Raw genomic sequence first — 11,867 nt, forward strand, 5'->3', positions numbered from 1 at the left:
CACCCTTAATCTGCGTGGGCACCATCTAATCAGCTGCCAGAGCGGCCAGAATAAAAGCAGGCAGAAGAACGTGAAAAGGCTAGACTGGCTTAACCTCCAGCCTACATCTTTCTCCCATGCTGGATGCTTCCTGCTCTCAAACGTCGGCGGACTCTAGTTTCTTCAGCTTTGAGACTTGGACTGGCTTCCTTGCTCCTGAGCCTATTGTGGGAGCTTGTGATCATGTGAGTTATTACTTCTTAATAAATTCCTCTTTATAAAGACATCTATCCTATTAGTTCTGTCCCTCTAGAGAACGCTGAAATACAATGGCTAATGCAGGGAGAGTTAACTGTGTACTGGTGACTCACTCAATTGTCATAAACAGCTTTTTTTTTTTGTAACCAAAACTTTAATCCCAAGGATTCTCACAAAACATATTACAAATTACAGCATGAGTAAGATGGCCGAATAGGAACAGCTCCGGTCTACAGCTCCCAGCGTGAGCGACGCAGAAGACGGGTGATTTCTGCATTTCCATCTGAGGTACCGTGTTCATCTCACTAGGGAGTGCCAGACGGTGGGCGCAGGTCAGTGGGTGAGTGCACCGTGCGCCAGCCGAAGCAGGGGCGAGGCATTGCCTCACTCGGGAAGCACAAGGGGTCAGGGAGTTCCCTTTCCAGGGGTGACAGACGGCACCTGGAAAATCAGGCCACTCCCACCCGAATACTGTGCTTTTCCGACGGGCTTAGGAAACGGTGCCCCAGGAGATTATAGCCCGCACCTGGCTCAGAGGGTCCTACGCCCACGGAGTCTCGCTGATTGCTAGCAGAGCAGTCTGAGATCAAACAGCAAGTCGGCAGCGAGGCTGGGGGAAGGGCGCCTGCCATTGCCCAGGCTCGCTTAGGTAAACAAAGCAGCCTGGAAGCTTGAACTGGGTGGAGCCCACCACAGCTTAAGGAGGCCTGCCTGCCTCTGTAGGCTCCACCTCTGGGGGCAGGGCACAGGCAAACAAAAAGACAGCAGTAACCTCTGCAGACTTAAATGTCCCTGTCTGACAGCTTTGAGGAGAGCAGTGGTTCTCCCAGCACGCAGATGGAGATCTGAGAACGGGCAGACTGCCTCCTCAAGTGGGTCCCTGACCCCTGACCCCCGAGCAGCCTAACTGGGAGGCACCCCCCAGCAGGGGCAGACTGACACCTCACACAGCCGGCCAGGTACTCCAACAGACTTGCAGCTGAGGGTCCTGTCTGTTAGAAGGAAAACTAACGGAAAGGACATCCACACCAAAAACCCATCTGTACATCACCATCATCAAAGACCAAAAGTAGATGAAACCACAAAGATGGGGAAAAAACAGAGCAGAAAAACTGGAAACTCTAAAAAGCAGAGTACCTCTCCTCCTCCAAAGGAATGCAGTTCCTCACCAGCAACGGAACAAAGCTGGACGGAGAATGACTTTGACGAGCTGAGAGAAGAAGGCTTCAGACGATCAAATTACTCCGAGCTACGGGAGGATATCCAAACCAAAGGCAAAGAAGTTGAAAACTTTGAAAAAAATTTAGAAGAATGTATAACTAGAATAACCAATACAGAGAAGTGCTTAAAGGAGCTGATGGAGCTGAAAACCAAGGCTCGAGAACTACGTGAAGAATGCAGAAGCCACAGGAGCCGATGCGATCAAATGGAAGAAAGGGTATCAGCCCTGGAAGATGAAATGAATGAAATGAAGCGAGAAGGGAAGTTTAGAGAAAAAAGAATAAAAAGAAATGAGCAAAGCCTCCAAGAAATGTGGGACTATGTGAAAAGACCAAATCTACGTCTGATTGGTGTACCTGAAAGTGACGGGGAGAATGGAACCAAGTTGGAAAACACTCTGCAGGATATTATCCAGGAGAACTTCCCCAATCTAGCAAGGCAGGCCAACATTCAGATTCAGGAAATACAGAGAACGCCACAAAGATACTCCTCGAGAAGAGCAACTCCAAGACACATAATTGTCAGATTTCACCAAAGTTGAAATGAAGGAAAAAATGTTAAGGGCAGCCAGACAGAAAGGTCAGGTTACCATCAAAGGGAAGCCCATCAGACTAACAGCGGATCTCTCGGCAGAAACCCTACAAGCCAGAAGAGAGTGGGGGCCAATATTCGACATTCTTAAAGAAAAGAATTTTCAACCCAGAATTTCATATCCAGCCAAACTAAGCTTCATAAGTGAAGGAGAAATAAAATACTTTACAGACAAGCAAATGCTGAGAGATTTTGTCACCACCAGGCCTGCCCTAAAAGATCTCCTGAAGGAAGCACTAAACATGGAAAGGCACAACCGGTACCAGCCACTGCAAAATCATGCCAAAATGTAAAGACCATCGAGACTAGGAAGAGACTGCATCAACTAACAAGCAAAATAACCAGCTAACATCATAATGACAGGATCAAATTCACACATAACAATATTAACTTTAAATGTAAATGGACTAAATGCTCCAATTAAAAGACACAGATTGGCAAATTGGATAAAGACTCAAGACCCATCAGTGTGCTGTATTCAGGAAACCCATCTCACATGCAGAGACACACATAGGCTCAAAATAAAAGGATGGAGGAAGATCTACCAAGCAAATGGAAACCAAAAAAAGGCAGGGGTTGCAATCCTAGTCTCTGATAAAACAGACTTTAAACCAACAAAGATCAAAAGAGACAAAGAAGGCCATTACATAATGGTAAAGGGATTAATTCAACAAGAAGAGCTAACTATCCTAAATATATATGCACCCAATACAGGAGCACCCAGATTCATAAAGCAAGTCTTGAGTGACCTACAAAGAGACTTAGACTCCCACACATTAATAATGGGAGACTTTAACACCCCACTGTCAACATTAGACAGATCAACGAGACAGAAAGTCAACAAGGATACCCAGGAATTGAACTCAGCTCTGCACCAAGCAGACCTAATAGACATCTACAGAACTCTCCACCCCAAATCAACAGAATATACATTTTTTTCAGCACCACACCACACCTATTCCAAAATTAACCACATACTTGGAAGTAAAGCTCTCCTCAATAAATGTAAAAGAACAGAAATTATAACAAACTATCTCTCAGATCACAGTGCAATCAAGCTAGAACTCAGGATTAAGAATCTCACTCAAAACCGCTCAACTACATGGAAACTGAACAACCTGCTTCTGAATGACTACTGGGTACATAACGAAATGAAAGCAGAAATAAAGATGTTCTTTGAAACCAACGAGAACCAAGACACAACATACCAGAATCTCTGGGATGCATTCAAAGCAGTGTGTAGAGGGAAATTTATAGCACTAAATGCCCACAAGAGAAAGCAGGAAAGATCCAAAATTGACACCCTAACATCACAATTAAAAGAACTAGAAAAGCAAGAGCAAACACATTCAAAAGCTAGCAGAAGGCAAGAAATAACTAAAATCAGAGCAGAACTGAAGGAAATAGAGACACAAAAAACCCTTCAAAAAATTAATGAATCCAGGAGCTGGTTTTTTGAAAGGATCAACAAAATTGATAGACTGCTAGCAAGATTAATAAAGAAAAAAAGAGAGAAGAATCAAATAGATGCAATAAAAAATGATAAAGGGGATATCACCACCGATCCCACAGAAATATAAACTACCATCAGAGAATACTACAAACACCTCTACGCAAATAAACTAGAAAATCTAGAAGAAATGGATGAATTCCTCAACACATACACCCTCCCAAGACTAAACCAGGAAGAAGTTGAATCTCTGAATAGACCAATAACAGGAGCTGAAATTGTGGCAATAATCAATAGCTTACCAACCAAAAAAAGTCCAGGACCAGACGGGTTCACAGCCGAATTCTACCAGAGGTACAAGGAGGAGCTGGTACCATTCCTTCTGAAACTATTCCAATCAATAGAAAAAGAGGGAATCCTCCCTAACTCATTTTATGAGGCCAGCGTCATCCTGCTACCAAAGCCTGGCAGAGACACAACAAAAAAAGAGAATTTTAGACCAATATCCTTGATGAACATTGATGCAAAAATCCTCAATAAAATACTGGCAAACCGAATCCAGCAGCACATCAAAAAGTTTATCCGCCATGATCAAGTGGGCTTCATCCCTGGGATGCAAGGCTGGTTCAATATACGCAAATCAATAAATGTAATCCAGCATATAAACAGAACCAAAGACAAAAACCACATGATTATCTCAATACATGCGGAAAAGGCCTTTGACAAAATTCAACAACCTTTCATGCTAAAAACTCTCAATAAATTAGGTACTGATGGGACGTATCTCAAAATAATAAGAGCTATCTATGACAAACCCACAGCCAATATCATACTGAATGGGCAAAAACTGGAAGCATTCCCTTTGAAAACTGGCACAAGACAGGGATGCCCTCTCTCACCACTCCTATTCAACATAGTGTTGGAAGTTCCGGCCAGGGCAATTAGGCAGGAGAAGTAAATCAAGGGTATTCAATTAGGAAAAGAGGAAGTCAAATTGTCCCTGTTTGCAGACGACATGATTATATATCTAGAAAACCCCATCGTCTCAGCCCAAAATCTCCTTAAGCTGATAAGCAACTTCAGCAAAGTCTCAGGATACAAAATCAATGTACAAAAATCACAAGCATTCTTATACATCAGTAACAGACAAACAGAGAGCCAAATCATGAGTGAACTCCCATTCACAATTGCTACAAAGAGAATAAAATACCTAGGAATCCAACTTACAAGGGATGTGAAGGACCTCTTCAAGGAGAACTACAAACCACTGCTCAAGGAAATAAAAGAGGATACAAACAAATGGAAGAACATTCCATGCTCATGGGTAGGAAGAATCAATATCGTGAAAATGGCCATCCTTCCCAAGGTAATTTACAGATTCAATGCCATCCCCATCAAGCTACCAATGACTTTCTTCACAGAATTGGAAAAAACTACTTTAAAGTTCAGATGGAACCAAAAAAGAGCCCACATCACCAAGTCAATCCTAAGCCGAAAGAACAAAGCTGGAGGCATCACACTACCTGACTTCAAACTATACTACAAGGCTACAGTAACCAAAACAGCATGGTACTGGTACCAAAACAGAGATATAGATAATGGAACAGAACAGAGCCGTCAGAAATAATGCCACATATCTACAACTATCTGATCTTTGACAAACCTGAGAAAAACAAGAAATGGGGAAAGGATTCCCTATTTAATAAATGGTGCTGGGAAAACTGGCTAGCCATATGTAGAAAGCTGAAACTGGATCCCTTCCTTACACCTTATACAAAAATCAATTCAAGATGGATTAAAGACTTAAACGTTAGACCTAAAACCATAAAAACCCTAGAAGAAAACCTAGGCATTACCATTCAGGACATAGGCATGGGCAAGGACTTCATGTCTAAAACACCAAAAGCAATGGCCACAAAAGCCAAAATTGACAAATAGGATCTAATTAAACTAAAGAGCTTCTGTACAGCAAAAGAAACTACCATCAGAGTGAACAGGAAACCTACAAAATGGGAGAAAATTTTCACAACCTACTCATCTGACAAAGGGCTAATATCCAGAATCTACAATGAACTCCAACAAATTTACAAGAAAAAAACAAATAACCCCATCAAAAAGTGGGTGAAGGACATGAACAGACACTTCTCAAAAGAAGACATTTATGCAGCCAAAAAACACATGAAAAAATGCTCACCATCACTGGCCATCAGAGAAATGCAAATCAAAACCACAATGAGATACCATCTCACACCAGTTAGAATGGCGATCATTAAAAAGTCAGGAAACAACAGGTGCTGGAGAGGATGTGGAGAAATAGGAACACTTTTACACTGTTGGTGGGACCATAAACTAGTTCAACCCTTGTGGAAGTCAGTGTGGCGATTCCTCAGGGATCTAGAACTAGAAATTCCATTCGACCCAGCCATCCCATTACTGGGTATATACCCAAAGGACTATAAATCATGCTACTATAAAGACACATGCCCACGAATGTTTATTGCGGCACTATTCACAATAGCAAAGACTTGGAACCAACCCAAATGTCCAACAATGATAGACTGGATTAAGAAAATGTGGCACATATACACCATGGAATACTATGCAGCCATAAAAAAGGATGAGTTCATGTGCTGTAGGGACATGGATGAAATTGGAAATCATCATTCTCAGTAAACTATCGCAAGAACAAAAAACCAAACACCGCATATTCTCACCCATAGGTGGGAATTGAACAGTGAGAACACATGGACACAGGAAGGGGAACATCACACTCTGGGGACTGTTGTGGGGTGGGGGGAGGGGGGAGGGATAGCATTGGGAGATATACCTAATGCTAGATGATGAGTTAGTGGGTGCAGCGCACCAGCATGGCACATGTATACATATGTAACTTACCTGCACATTGCGCACATGTACCATAAAACCTAAAGTATAATAATAATAATAAAAAAATAAAAAAAATAAAAAAAAAACAAATTACAGCATGAAAACAAATTTTTGCATAGTAACTCAAAGTTCACTTCTACAAAATACCCTTAAACTGGCAGGACATTGGTATTTTGAAATCTTGAATTTCCTAGTGAAGAATGTTACAAACAGCCATGTCTTCATATATAGCAATTACATAAGGAACTTATGACCTAAAGTAAAGGTAAACTTATTTGAAATTTAACAGATTCTATACCAACTTGGCAACCTCTCCCAGGGTGAAAACTAGTTGGATTTCTCAAAAACCTCTAATTTAGTTTGATGTTGCAGCTTTTCTTTTTATCCATTGGCTTGTGTTCCACAGCAACTTTTACCACTTGCTTAACTATAGCTGCACACTATATCACAGCTATGGAAAAAAAGTAAATCTTAGTTCCATTTTTGCCAGTTTTGTTTCCGTATTTTTTAAAAAATTACATTTCTACTGGGCAGGATTTAGAGGTTTATTATCAGTCTATGCATAACTAAAGTTCAAAGCAAATTCAATTTTGCTTAAAGGAACATCATAAAGTAACAATTCTTGGTGTTACATGCTTCATAGAATCCATTTCAAACCATAGAGAATTGCACCTTTGTGTGTCACTGTTCCCAAAGGCAAACAAATTTGAAAAGTTAAAACATCTTTAAAATGTACCATGCTTATGAAGTCTCAGACAAAACTTGAGTTTTCTGCACATACTCTTGTCAAATGAAGTTATTTCCTGTACACAACTTCTCTTGCAAACTGGTCTTCTATTTCCTTTCATTCAACTTAAATTGGCTGAGACCTAGAGAAGGATCAGGATGGCTTGTGATTTCTCTCCCAAGACAGTGATCTCTGTGTTTTCTCCTATCTCTAGAAAAGAAGATGCTCCCCCTGTGAGAGAAGCTTTTCCTTCTTGAACATCTGTGGAGAGGTGGAGGACTCCTATGATGTTCATCTCGAGAGTGACAGTCCCAAGAGATAGGTGGGCCATCATTTCTACTTCTTTTTTCACCATTTGACAGTTCTACTCTCACAGGGCAGCCACACAACGATCTTCCATCTAGCTCTCATACAGCTTCAGCCGCATCTTGGGTTCAAATTCAACAAAAGCTAAGTCGGGAGGATTTCTAGCAACCTACACACTTCAGAGTGGTCCTTAGTAGCGAAAGCCCATTCCAATTAAGTTTTGTTGCCATTTTTCCAAGATAACCTAGACAAACTTTAGCATCCACTGAACAGAAATCATGATGCATTTCAAGAGCTAGGGTAAAAAGTGCTGAGGCTCAAATCCTCATACTCCAGTGGACCTTCCTGCTTCCCTCCTGCCCAACTCCCACTGATGCTCTTGCTTACCAGGCATCCAGGAAATGGCAGATAAACAGCTCTTTGAGGGTAGATGCTATTAAGATCATTATTTTGCAAAAAAAAAAAAAAAGTGACGAAGGTACTGAAAGAGTAAGTAACTTACCTCTGGTGCTATAACTAGTAAGTGGCTGAGCTGGCATTTCAACCAAGCAATCTGTCACAGGGTCTGTGTTCTTAAGCACTACACTATTGTCTTGTGACTTTGCCCATCCTGTTCCCCCTGCTCTTCCTCACCTTGTCAGTCCAGCACACACATATGCATGCTTCAATACCCAGATCAACTACCACATCCCCTATAAAGCCTTTGTCCCTCCCACAGAGAGATACTTCAATGTCACATACCTTTATCTTTCACTCAAGTTGAATTCTACTGCCCTATTAAGATGTAGATTACACTGGCTCAGATCCCCAGTTTTTCAGACAGTGGGAATCCAAAACCCTTCCCCAGTATTTCTATGCATTCCTGGGAAGACTTTGAATGTGATGGGTAATTTTATGTATCAACTTGACTGGACCACAAAATGCCCAGACATTTGGCCAGAGGGTGTTCTGGGTGTGTCAGTGAGGATGTTCCTGAATGAGATGTACATTTGCATCAGCCAGGAGGGTGGCTTCTGCCTGTAATCCTATCACTTTGGGAGGCTAAGGTGGGAGGACTGCTTGAGCCCAGGGATCTGAGACCATCCTGGGCAACATAGTGAGAACTTGACTCCACAAAAAATAAAATTAACTGGGCATAGTGGTGCATGCTTGTAGTCCCAGCTACTTGGGAAGCTATGGTGGGAGGATCACTTGAGTCCAGGAGGTTGAGGCTGCAAAGAGCCGAGGTTGTGCCACTGCATTCTAGCCTGGGCGGCAGAGCAAGACTCTGTCTCAAAAAAAACAAAAACAGAATTGAATTAGTAGATTGAATAAAGCAGATTGTGGCCCCTAAAATGGGTAGGACTCACCTAATTGATTGAAGTCCTGAATAGAACAAAAAGACTGAGCAAGAGGAAACCCCTTCTATTTGACTGCTTGAACTAAGACATTGGTTTTTTTCTTGCCTTCAGACTCAGACAGAAGGCATTGGCAGGCTTCAGCTTTCAGTCTAGAACTTAGGCCATTGGCTCCCTTGGGTCTGCAGCTTGCTGACGGCAGATCTGGGGACTTCTTAGCTTCATAATAAATCTTTGTATACATACACACACGCACGCACGCACACATACACACGTCCTATTGGTTTTGTTCCTCTGAAAACTCTAATACAATAATAAATATTTATCATATAGTAAATAATAAATAAATAATACTATGGGTGAATTTTTATATTGATTTAAATTACTTAATGATTATAAGTGTATTTAGGTTGTTTAATCTATCTTGATTCAATTTTGGTCATTCATGTTCTAGAAAAAATTGTCCTTAAAATTATCAAATTTATTGGTATAAACTTCCCTTGTGGCTTTTAAAATCTCTAGTCTTCTATAATTTTAGTGCTTATTTATTCCTAATATTGTTTATTTGTATATTTCTCCTTTTTTCTTGATTAATTTTGTCAATACTTTGTCGTTGTATTAAGATTTTCAAACTGGTGTTGGTTTTCTATTCAATGACTTTTTACCCTTTTCAAAAATTATTTTCTTAATTTACTTTCTTTGGATTTTTTTCTGTTGTTCTTTTTCTTAATTTTGAGTTGAATGTTTAGCTCATTGATTTTCAGTCTTTTTTTTTTTTTAGATGGAGTTTCACTCTTACCACCCAGGCTGGAGTGCAGTGGCGCAATCTCGGCTCACTGAAACCTCCGCCTCCGGGATTCCAGCAATTTTCCTGCCTTAGCCTCCTAAGCAGCTGGGATTACAGGCGTGAGCCACTGCACCCAGCCTTTTTTTTTTTTTTTTTAAACTACTTTATAGTATCAATTTTCCTCTAAGCACCACAAGTTTTTATTTGTAGAATTTTCTTGTTACATGTTCAGTTCTAAATAATTAAGATTTTTCTTTAACATTTCTTATTTGACCCATGAATTATTCTGAAGTGTAATTTTTCATTTCTATTTCTATGGGGTTTTCTTCATTTTTTTTTTTTTTTGAGATGGAGTTTCCCTCTTGTTGTCCAAGCTGGAGTGCAATGGCATGATCTCAGCTCACTGCAACCTCTGCCTCCCAGGTTCAAGTGATTCTCCTACCTCAGCCTCCCGAGTAGCTGGGATTACAGGCACAGGCCACCACACCCAGCTAATTTTTATAATTTTTTTTTTAGTAGAAACAGGATTTCACCATGTTAGCCAGGTTGGTTTCGAACTCCTGATCTCAGGTGATCCACCCACCTCAGCCCCCCAAAGTGCTGGGATTACAAGCACGAGCCACCGCACCTGGCCTCTTCACTATTTTTATATTGATTTCTAATTTTATTACATCGTAGTCAAAAAATATCGTTTTTACTAAATTAATTATTTAATAGTTGATGAGGTTAACTTTGTGGCCTAGTACGAGAACAATTTTTAAAAATTTTTTACATGTGTTTTAAGATATGTGTCCAGTTTTCTGTATGTGTCCATTGGAACTGACAATGTAATTATATTTTTTGAATCTTCTATATTCTTACTAAATTTTTATATGTTTAATTTATTACTTTTTGAGAGAACTATAGTAATCTTCCTTTATAATTGTGGAGTAGTCAATTTCTTCTTATAATTTTTTTTCCACATTGAAGCTAAATGTTTAGATATACACAGATTCAGAATTTAACATATTATTAGTAAACTGTCCCTTTTATTATTAAATAATAACTTCATCTCTCATAATATTTTTTGCCTTAAATTTCACTTTAAGTAATACTAATATTAGCAATATCAAAGATATTAAGAGGTCATTAATTGCTTGACATACACATTTTCCATCCCTTTATTTTCTTATGTTTTGCCCCATACTTTCTTTACATCTCTTTTTATTTCTTCTCTTTTTCTTTCTTCTGCTTTTAAATTTGTTTTTATTTTACTAGATTCTTTAGCTGAATACACGTTCACTCTTCTTCTTCTTCATAGTGGGCCTTTTACTTCTGTTGGTCAAGCTACTCTCCCTTCTCACATAAAGAATACCCACTTTCTCATGCCTATGTCCTGAATGGTAATGCCTAGGTTTTCTTCTAGGCTTTTTATGGTTTTAGGTCTAACGTTTAAGTCTTTAATCCATCTTGAATTAATTTTTGTATAAGGTGTAAGGAAGGGATCCAGTTTCAGCTTTCTACATATGGCTAGCCAGTTTTCCCAGCACCATTTATTAAATAGGGAATCATTTCCCCATTGCTTGTTTTTCTCAGGTTTGTCAAAGATCAGATAGTTGTAGATATGCGGTGTTATTTCTGAGGGCTCTGTTCTGTTCCACTGATCTATATCTCTGTTTTGGTACCAGTACCATGCTGTTTTGGTTACTGTAGCCTTGTAGTGTAGTTTGAAGTCAGGTAGTTTGAAGTCAGGTAGCTTTGTTCTTTCGGCTTAGGATTGACTTGGCGATGTGGGCTCTTTTTTGGTTCCATCTGAACTTTAAAGTAGTTTTTTCCAATTCTGTGAAGAAAGTCATTGGTAGCTTGATGGGGATGGCATTGATCTATAAATTACCTTGGGCAGTATGGCCATTTTCATGATATTGATTCTTCCTACCCATGAGCATGGAATGTTCTTCCATTTGTTTGTATCCTCTTTTATTTCCTTGAGCAGTGGTTTGTAGTTCTCCTTGAAGAGGTCCTTCACATCCCTTGTAAGTTGGATTCCTAGGTATTTTATTCTCTTTGAAGCAATTGTGAATGGGAGTTTACTCATGATTTGGCTCTCTGTTTGTCTGTTACTGGTGTATAAGAATGCTTGTGATTTTTGTACATTGATTTTGTATCCTGAGACTTTGCTGAAGTTGCTTATCAGCTTAAGGAGATTTTGGGCTGAGACAATGGAGTCTTCTAGATATACAATCATGTCATCTGCAAACAGGGACAATTTGACTTCCTCTTTTCCTAATTGAATACCCTTGATTTCCTTCTCCTGCCTAATTGCCCTGGCCAGAACTTCCAATATTA

General features: G+C 39.9%; 1 pseudogene; it reads right to left on the bottom strand.

Annotated features, from left to right (window-relative positions):
* Nucleotides 1–7,238: 7,238 nt before the first annotated feature.
* On the bottom strand, nt 7,239–7,705 carry LOC112134618 (serine/arginine-rich splicing factor 3-like; annotated as a pseudogene).
* Between the last annotated feature and the right edge of the window lie 4,162 nt (nt 7,706–11,867).

The sequence above is a fragment of the Pongo abelii genome, chromosome 7 (genome assembly GCF_028885655.2).
Source record: "Pongo abelii isolate AG06213 chromosome 7, NHGRI_mPonAbe1-v2.0_pri, whole genome shotgun sequence".
NCBI classification, from domain to species: Eukaryota; Metazoa; Chordata; class Mammalia; order Primates; family Hominidae; genus Pongo; species Pongo abelii.